Below are 8,966 nucleotides of genomic sequence, written 5' to 3' on the forward strand. Positions count from 1 at the left end.
CTGAGATTAAGTATCCTCCCTTTCCCTGGCATTAGTGGTAAAATTCAGTTGTTGGGAAAAAACAATGTTGGCACCTGTATTGATACACACAGGAAAAATACCAGGGTGGATTAATGGGTCAACACAACCTCACACTTAAATACAGTAGACTGTTGTTTATTGCGTTGATACTGGCAACATTAGAATTTGCCAAATCTTCTCAGACCAATAGTACTGCGTGTGTAATGGTGGCGGCTCAGGAGGCAGAACTAGTGTAATACAAGACTTGAGATTCAGAGAGGCGTATAGTTGGCATCAGGCAGGCAGAATAAGGCAAACAATACCTACAATTATCAGCACTCAAAGAAGAAATCATGAACACTCAAGCAGGTTGGCACTGTGATATCAATCAAGCCATGTTATACAAGAAGGACCTTCTTCACTACAAAGAGGAAAACAAAGTAAGGTTAGAAGAAGCTAATTAGCCAAGGCTTTGGAGCCATACTTGTCCAAAAAAGTGTCCAAAGCCAACAGTAGCAACAACTACACTAATAGTAGTGACTGAATGATGATGAACATGAAGAGATGATGACGACGACAACGACAACAATGGGGGACTGATTATAGTAATAATAGTAACTGTAGTAATAATATTATTATTAATAATAATAATAATAATAATGTCAGTGATATTAGCAATGGCAGTCAAGCAAGACCATGGCAGGAGGCTCCACCAGGATCCACGAGAACCTGCGAGATGATGAGCCTTGACTCGTATTGAACCAATCATGTCACCACACAAAATCCTTTCACCACACAAGAATGTCGATAATGGACATATTGAACAATTCTGCAAAACCCTAGAACCATTGAATACTCAATTTCTATATCTGCACATGGCAACTACAGTGTGGTTATTGTTAGGGACAGATTGTGATTATGCCAAATACATTATGGTCTAAGGTATGGCTAGGGTAAGGCATTTAAACAACCTTTGACACAACCATTCACAACTCATCTACTTCACCCATATTTTCTGCTGTGCTACATAAAGGCCGAGTAATTTCTGTCATTGAATTTTAGCACAGGACATAATTCACGATGTCCCGAATCATACAATATGGACGTAATTTTGAGGAATAAACTGAACAGGAAATATATATAATGGCTGCACTACTTGTAAAACTTGTTTCTTGTGATGCTCGTCTCATTCTTCCCAGCAGCATGGGTTTCCTCATCAGGTTAAGTAAAGCTAAAGGTTGAGGGTAGACCTGTAAGTTGATTAAATTGGTTAGACAGACCGGGGTGGTTAGAGCTTGAATCCTCCATGCAGAAAGTAGTGGGATGTCTCTTACGTTTGTGTTTTCTCTTGCAATTGTCAGCTCGAACAATTAAATGGGTTAGAGCAGGAGTGACCAACCAGTCGATCACGGACTGATTACAAGTCGACCGCGAGGGGTGTAGGAAAAAATTAAAAAAATAAAGTTTTTTTTGGGTGTGTGTGTGTGTTATATTTTGCATTAAATGTACACTACAGCCTATCAGGAGTCCTTGCCTGCGCCCCTTATCAGTCTCTTAAACACGTCCACAAAAAAAGAGAAAAAGAAAATAGTAGGTCACGTTTAACCTACGGTAGCGCGTGACAGCATGACTGGAAGTTGACAGCTGTCAACAGTAGCTAGAAGCTAGCGATCAGAGCGGTTACGCACTCCTAAACGTTAACATGGCTGAGGGGAAACGAGCCAAGACCTACCATTTTCACCCTGAATGGGAGGAAGATTATTTTTTTGTTTATTCTCATTCAAAGCCTGTTTGTTTGATCTGCAATGCAACGGTGGTGTTGGCAAAGAAAGGGAATCTGGAGCGGCATTTTAAAACGGTGCACGGGAGCTACGAGAGGGATTTCCCTGCAAAAACGCCTTTACGCGCCACAAAAGTGCGGGATTTGAAAGCACAGCTTGCAGCACGGCAGTCAATCTTCACCAAACCGAAGACCCAGGGTAAGGCCGCAACTATTGCTTCCTATCGCGCCAGTCACGTCCTTGCTAAACACAAGAAGCCATTCAAAGACGGCGATATTGTGAAGGAAGCCTTTCTCAAGGCAGCGGATAGCCTTTTTGACGACTTTAAAAATAAAACAGAGATCGTGAAGGCCATTAAAGAAGTGCAACTCTCCCGCAATACTACTACAAGGCGATGTGAGGGAATGGCTGTGGATGTGGAGGAGCAACTGAGGAAGGATGTTGACACGTGAGTGCTTTTCCCTCCAATTGGACGAGTCCACTGATGTGGTGGATGTGGCACAATTGTGTGTTTTCATCAGGATGGTTTTTGAAGACATGAGCGCCAAGGAAGAGCGACTCACCATTTTGCCATTAAAAGGACACACCAGAGGTGAGGATATTTTTAATGCCTTCATGGGATTTGTTAGCGAGACAAAACTGCCGCTCTTCAAGCTGATCTCCATCACAACTGATGGGCGCCTGCTATGATGGGCCGCACCAGTGGGTTCATTGCACTGTGCAAAGAAAGTGAATCTTTCCCGGATATCCTGAATTATCACTGTATAATTCACCAGCAAGCGTTGTGTGGAAAGATTTTAAGACGATTTAGAATAATGAAAGAAGTAGATGGATATTGCGATGAAGATTGTGTGTTCAGTTCGGCCCAGGAGTCTGCAGAGAAGGCTTTTCCGTGCTCACTTGGAGGAGAATGATGCTGAGCACACAGACCTGCTGCTTCACACGGATGTTAGGTGGTTAAGCAGAGGTAAATTTCTGGCCAGATTTACGGAGCTGTTGCCTGAAATCAAGGACTTCCTGAAGCTTTCAAAAACATGTGGATTACCATACAAAGCTAGAGGACCCACCAGTGGCTTTTTCGATTTATCTTCCTCACTGCTCTGCACTGGCGAGCTCAATGAATTGAATTTAGAGCTACAGGGAAAGGGTAAAGAGGTAGTCAAGCATGATGAGTTCAGTGAACATGTTTAAAAGCAAGCTACAGCTGATGTCAAGCAGGCTGCAGCGGGGTAACCTGCCACAACTTCCCTTAGATGCAAACTACCACGTCAAGGTAAAGGTGTGACACAGCTGACAGTGCATGCTTATGAGCTAGCATGTTCAGAGCATCTCGTCAGAGTTTGAGAGGCGTTTACTGAATTTGCACCATCGAGCCTGCGAGCCAGCTATATTGTGTTATCCATTTGGTGCAGATATTGATGTTGGTGTCATTGCCAGCCAAAGTCAAATCCCTTTTCGACTTGGAAAGTCCGCTCTTGAGGATGAGATCTGTGAGATTGCAAAGATGACATTGTGATCAAGCGCAGGATCAACATCTGCTCAACCTGGAGAGGCATGTCGAGTCTAGAAATACTGGTGAGGAGAAGCTATCCCAATCTCAGAAGATGTGCCTTAACCTGCAGCTCTTTTGGGTCGAACTATTGGTGCGAGTCTGGCTTTCTCGACATGAAAAATGATCAAGTCCAAGTACAGATCAACAATGAGCTGATGACCACCTTGCAGCTGCCTACGCCTTGAACCAGCCCCTACACTCCTGATACGAGAAGCTAGCCTCCTCGCTCCCAGTGGCCAGGTCTCCACTAAGGTAGAAAGTGATTTCCTTTTTTTCAACTTTGAGATTCCTGTTTTTGTATCTGGCTTTATTTTTGCTGTTTGGCATATTAGGTTCAGTTATGGCTATTGCTCATGCGATGCAGATTGGGTGATGTGGTGTAAACTGATGTGTACTTATGTTCTTACAGTTTGTTATATTTCATCAAAAATCCATCTTTCTTGATATTTTGTTATTGTTTTTATGTGTATTTATTTTGGGGAGCTTTTACTTTGTTAATTGTATTTTTGACCTGTTGGTGATGTCACTTCCTGTGTTGTCGCGCTAATTCTCCTTTATTCTATGCTGAGGAGAGGTAAGACAACCTGAGCGCTCTGGTTCAAAGTGATTTAAAAATGTTAAAAACGCTAAATAGATGTTCTAACTCTACTATATAACTGTTGCTGGCTTTGTTCTTTGTTATGGTGATTTTTGATTTTTCTAATAGCATCAGTTAGCTAGCAAACAGCAGATTACGCATCCATACGATTATTAGTGCAGAGAACTAACAAATACCAAATTAAGGCACTTAGAGGTCCAGTGTGTGACACTGAGGAGGATCTATTGTCAGAAATAGAATATAATATTCATAGGTATTTTTTTGTTTTTGATAAAGTGAGTTTAAAACAAGAAAGAAAAAATTAATAGCAGGAAAAGTTAATTCATCATGTTTTACTAAAACTGGCAGATTCATATCTTAGAGTTCATCTAATATTCTCCAGTTTAACAGAGTAAAAATGTCTCTTAATACAAGGAAATATTTCTACCTGACGAAAATCAGACATCAAGTGACATACTTTATAATCTGCATTTGGTTTCACATAGATTCTCAACAGTTTACACCCAATAATTCAGGAACATCACTGACACGTGTCCAGAGGCATCGGCAGCTTAGAACCTGATTCACCCAGTGACTACCAGAAAAGACTGACTGACAACCCTGAAACGTGTGGCAACTACTGGAGATTCAGTGACAGCTTAGAGAGATGGCAACTGGAGCAGAACAGGCTGCCAAACCCAGTCTGTGTCCTCTTTAAGGAGGAGCCCCAACAAAGCTAAGACAAACCGAATGGAAAGATACCCCCAGGGGTTCCAGAGAGGGGGAAGGATGAGCACCTTAGTCAGATGGACACAGGTGTAACAGACCTAGGAAACAAATAAACCACTATGAGGAAACTGAATTCGCCCGATAGAGCCCGGAACCTCCAAGTCGAGATCTAGACTGTGTTTTTTCTGGCGACACCATGTCTGACTGACTGTATTTGCACAATAAACTTCCTCATAGCTACACATACACACTGTAACCCCTATACAGGAGAATTACAGAACACACACGATAGGATCACATCATTGCCATGTTCTTTAGAAATGAAATATCTTGAGTTTTAATAATTTCATTGAATTTGCTGATCTTAAACTCATCTATAAATGTCTACATATCCAGACTCCCCAGGTGCTCATTTGAAACTTAAACAGTCTTTGGAAGATAATCTGTTGCCATGAGTGATACATACTGAAGTTTATTGAGTGAATGAAGTAAAGACTAAAGAATAATAATAAATAATAATAATAAATAAATAGTATTTATTGCAAGATGTCTAATGTTAATTTCATAATGATCCTTACTGCCTGAAGTCAACAGCAGTGGAAGTTCAGTGACAAGGTGCAAATATTACCTGCCCATTTGTTAGTCAACTAACTATGCAAAAGTAGTCTTCCCCTGTCACTGTTTGTAACACAGGGCGTCGTCCACTAATCAGAAGGTTGTTGGTTTGATCCCCGGCTCCTCCCACCACATGACGAAGTGTCCTTGAGCAAGATACTGAACCCTGAATTGCTCCTGAGGCAGTGCATCAGTGTGAATGAGTACGAATGAGTTAGTTTCTGTTTGATGGGCTTTGCCATCACTGAGTGAGTGTGTGAAAGGGTGAATGTGGCTTTCACACTTTTGAGTAGTCAGAAGACTAGAAAGGTGCTATACAAGTACAGGTCCATTTATCATTTACCATTTGCCATCATCTCAGTGCTGAAGATGCAGGTGTGAAGCATGTTTCCTGCAGCTCTTCCTCTAACATTTCACGGTTGCTGCTGTTTCCTGTTCAAGCATAAAAGTACCCAGGCTGCAGAGTGTGTGTGCAGCAGTATATCTTGATGATCCGTGTTGGCGGTGGAATTAATTAATCATAAATTAACTGTGTAAAAGAGAGCTTGCTCTCTATGGCCCTTCTCTGCTTAAATAAAGGTTGAATGAGTTCTGGTAGTAGAATGTATGCAAGTACATAGTAGATCAAAAGAACGTGCACAGGACATTGTTGTGCAGCTACACCTTTACAACAAGTCATATGATTTACAGAAACTGGCCTGCAGGATAAACTTCAGACAAAAAGAAAGTATGTCAGTGGAACAAACACAGAGCCTGAGTTTACAGTCAGTCCATCGATTCTCTCCAAACTTTACTCGAATACAACAAACAGGTAAGAAACTCTTGTTATTCTTTGCTTCTTATGCTTCATATCATAGCTATGAGGAAGTTTATTGCGCAGATAATAAACTGATATCCAGAAATATTGTCATCAAAAATATTATTTGAACCAAAGTGTAAAAAAGGAATAATCTACAGTAAGAAACAGTGAAACCAAGTGAGATTATTAAGGACAGGGCCACAGTTCTGAGTTTAAAGTTTTCTCACTGAATTCAAACCTTTTTTTCTATTTAAACTCAGAACTTGAATAAAATGTTCACATGTGGCCTTTTTCTCTTCTGTAGATTATAAAGAACTTGACACACAGAGCACCCAAAAAACACTGTACATTTTACTGAGTTGTCCTGAAACAGCACATTAGTCTACCCAGATGACTTTCTTCTTTCAGACTTGTTCTCAGTTGTCTGGTCTCTGGTTGGAGCATCCGAAGGACACAGAGACCTCCATCATGGCCACCGCTGACCAGCTGCTGGAGCTGATGTTCTCCTGGATCGAGCAGAGGGAGCACTGTGCAGAGCAGCTGAGGAAACTGGCCCAGGAGCTGGAGTCACTCAGGGAGAAATGTAATATCAGTGAATGTGTTGGAAGCACAGTGTCAGTGGCTGGATCTGCATGTATGGTCGCAGCCGGTGTGGCCACTTTGTTCACCGGCGGTGCAGCTGCTCTACTTTTAGGTGTGGCAGGAGCAGTGTGTACAGGTGCAGGTGCCACTGTATCTATGGGTACTAAAATCCTTGAGGGCTTCATATCCAGTGACACCATTAAAGAGGCGCAAGAGATAGAAGAGAAGAGCAACAAGGTTGCAGAAGAAATACAGGAACTGTTTGAAGAACTGAAGGTGGAGAGTTCCTCGACTGACGCAAATAAAGTGGATAAACATGTCTTGACTGAAATTCTGAAAGCCATGGCCAGACTGGTGGACTGAAGCAGCAGATCAACATCCGCAGGCTTGATAAAGCTCCACAGATTTTTCTTGACAAAGGACCAAGAAACATTCTCTTCAATCCTGAAGTGATAGTTGGACTGGTTGGATTTTTAGCATTTTTTGCACTTCAGCTTCGTGGGAAAGAATTTAAACATTTGTTTGCTAAAGGGGCTGAGCAACTGATCAAACAAATGTGTAAAGAAAGTGGTTTAGAAACTGGCAAGATTGTCAAATCTAGTGCTAAAGTAGCTAAAAAACTAACCAAAAAAATGTCGTCAAAAGCCCTAAAAGGAGGTGTCATGGTAAGAATACACAAAAGTTTATTGTTATGTTTATTGTTTTTATGATTTTGATAAAGGGACATGTGTTTTGAGGCTGACAGTCTGATAATATTGAAAATGGATCATGTATTGATCCATACTCATCATCAGGTTGCAGGAGGACTTGTTGGACTGGCGTTTGAACTTCCTGAGGCGATTGAAGACTGGAAAGACCTGATCACGAATAATCATGTGACTGAAGCGAGCCAATCACTGAAAGACACAGCTGACGCCATTCTAGAGATCACCAGGACGCTGAGGGAACAGTTCGACAACATCAAGTATGACGTTTTCTGTGATTCTTACAAATAACAATCTCACCCACCAAGTGGTATCAATGACCTATGAGCAGTCCTGAAATTACTTCACTTAGAGATACTAAAGCTAACACTATGCTAGCTAGAAAACGGATTGATTGATGATACTTTGATGATTTTTTTTCGTGTATCACAGCACCTCCATTTGCATCACAGAAAAGATAAAAACTAAGACAAGAAAAAAAGATAGCTAGACATTTCAAACACAGACGACAATATTCAAGGCCCTTCAACATCAGTTCCATATTTTGGCCCGAGCAGCAACAGCAACTGCTCAGACTAATAATTAGAGCAAATGAATGCTACGAATGCTAAACATGCCATGAAACTCATGAAATGCTGCACACGTCAGCAGTGGTGTAAATGTATATGTTATATGGGTCTCGCACATGGGAGAACGTGGGTACACATATTTCATGGAGCCATATCCTAAACCCAACAGGACAATTTTGGCACTCTTTTGCCATTTCCAGGGGTTGACCTGGGGTTGACCTTCAATCTTTGAGCAGATTTTCATTTGGTGGAGCAGTTTTGACTTTAAAGTAGTGGACAAACACTAGCACCATGTCAATACAACACTGTACAGCAGGGATGACCATAGAAATATGAAACAGAAGAAGAATTTCAGATTTCAGGTAACAGATGGTCTATCATTAAACGCAAATTTTTGTATGAAAATTCCTGCAAACCGAGGCTTTTATTTGAGAATCTTTTATGAAAAGTGCTTTACAGATAAAATGTATTATTATTATTATTATTATTTATTGGACACATTTTGAGTTATTATATAAATCTTGTTTCAGGGTAAATTTTGTTTGTTGGCAACCACTGGTGTTGGGGTTTGTTGAATGATGCTAACTGTAGGTTCACTTGTTTCATTCACAGGCAAATGTTTGATGAGATGGTGAAACGTCACAAGGAAAAGGCTTCCAGATGGAAAAGACCGATGTGCAGCTTGTGCTGCTGGTAGGTTTATTTGTTTAGTTTTCAGCTATCACAGAGACAAAATGAAAGACGTGAGGGAATGAGGTGATGAAACTAAACAGACTAGAAGAGAACCTAAGACAGAAACAGAGACTAACCAAGAGACAGGAAGTGATCAGCAGGGAGGGGGTGATCGGGAGGATGACGAGAGTGGAAGAGGAAGAGAGAGAAGAAGATGGAAGCAAGCAGGCGGGCAGCTGTGGTGCAGAGGCAGAGCGGGTTCGTCCCCTAATCGGAAGGTTGTTGGTTCGATGATGCTCCCGCCGCCACATGCCGAAGTATCCTTGAGCAAGATACTGAACCCCAAATTGCTCCCGATGCTGTGCATTGGTGTGTGAATGTGTAGG

This window comes from Morone saxatilis, unplaced genomic scaffold (genome assembly GCF_004916995.1).
Source record: "Morone saxatilis isolate NCDOM2014 unplaced genomic scaffold, NCSU_SB_2.0 Contig14, whole genome shotgun sequence".
Taxonomy (NCBI): domain Eukaryota; kingdom Metazoa; phylum Chordata; class Actinopteri; family Moronidae; genus Morone; species Morone saxatilis.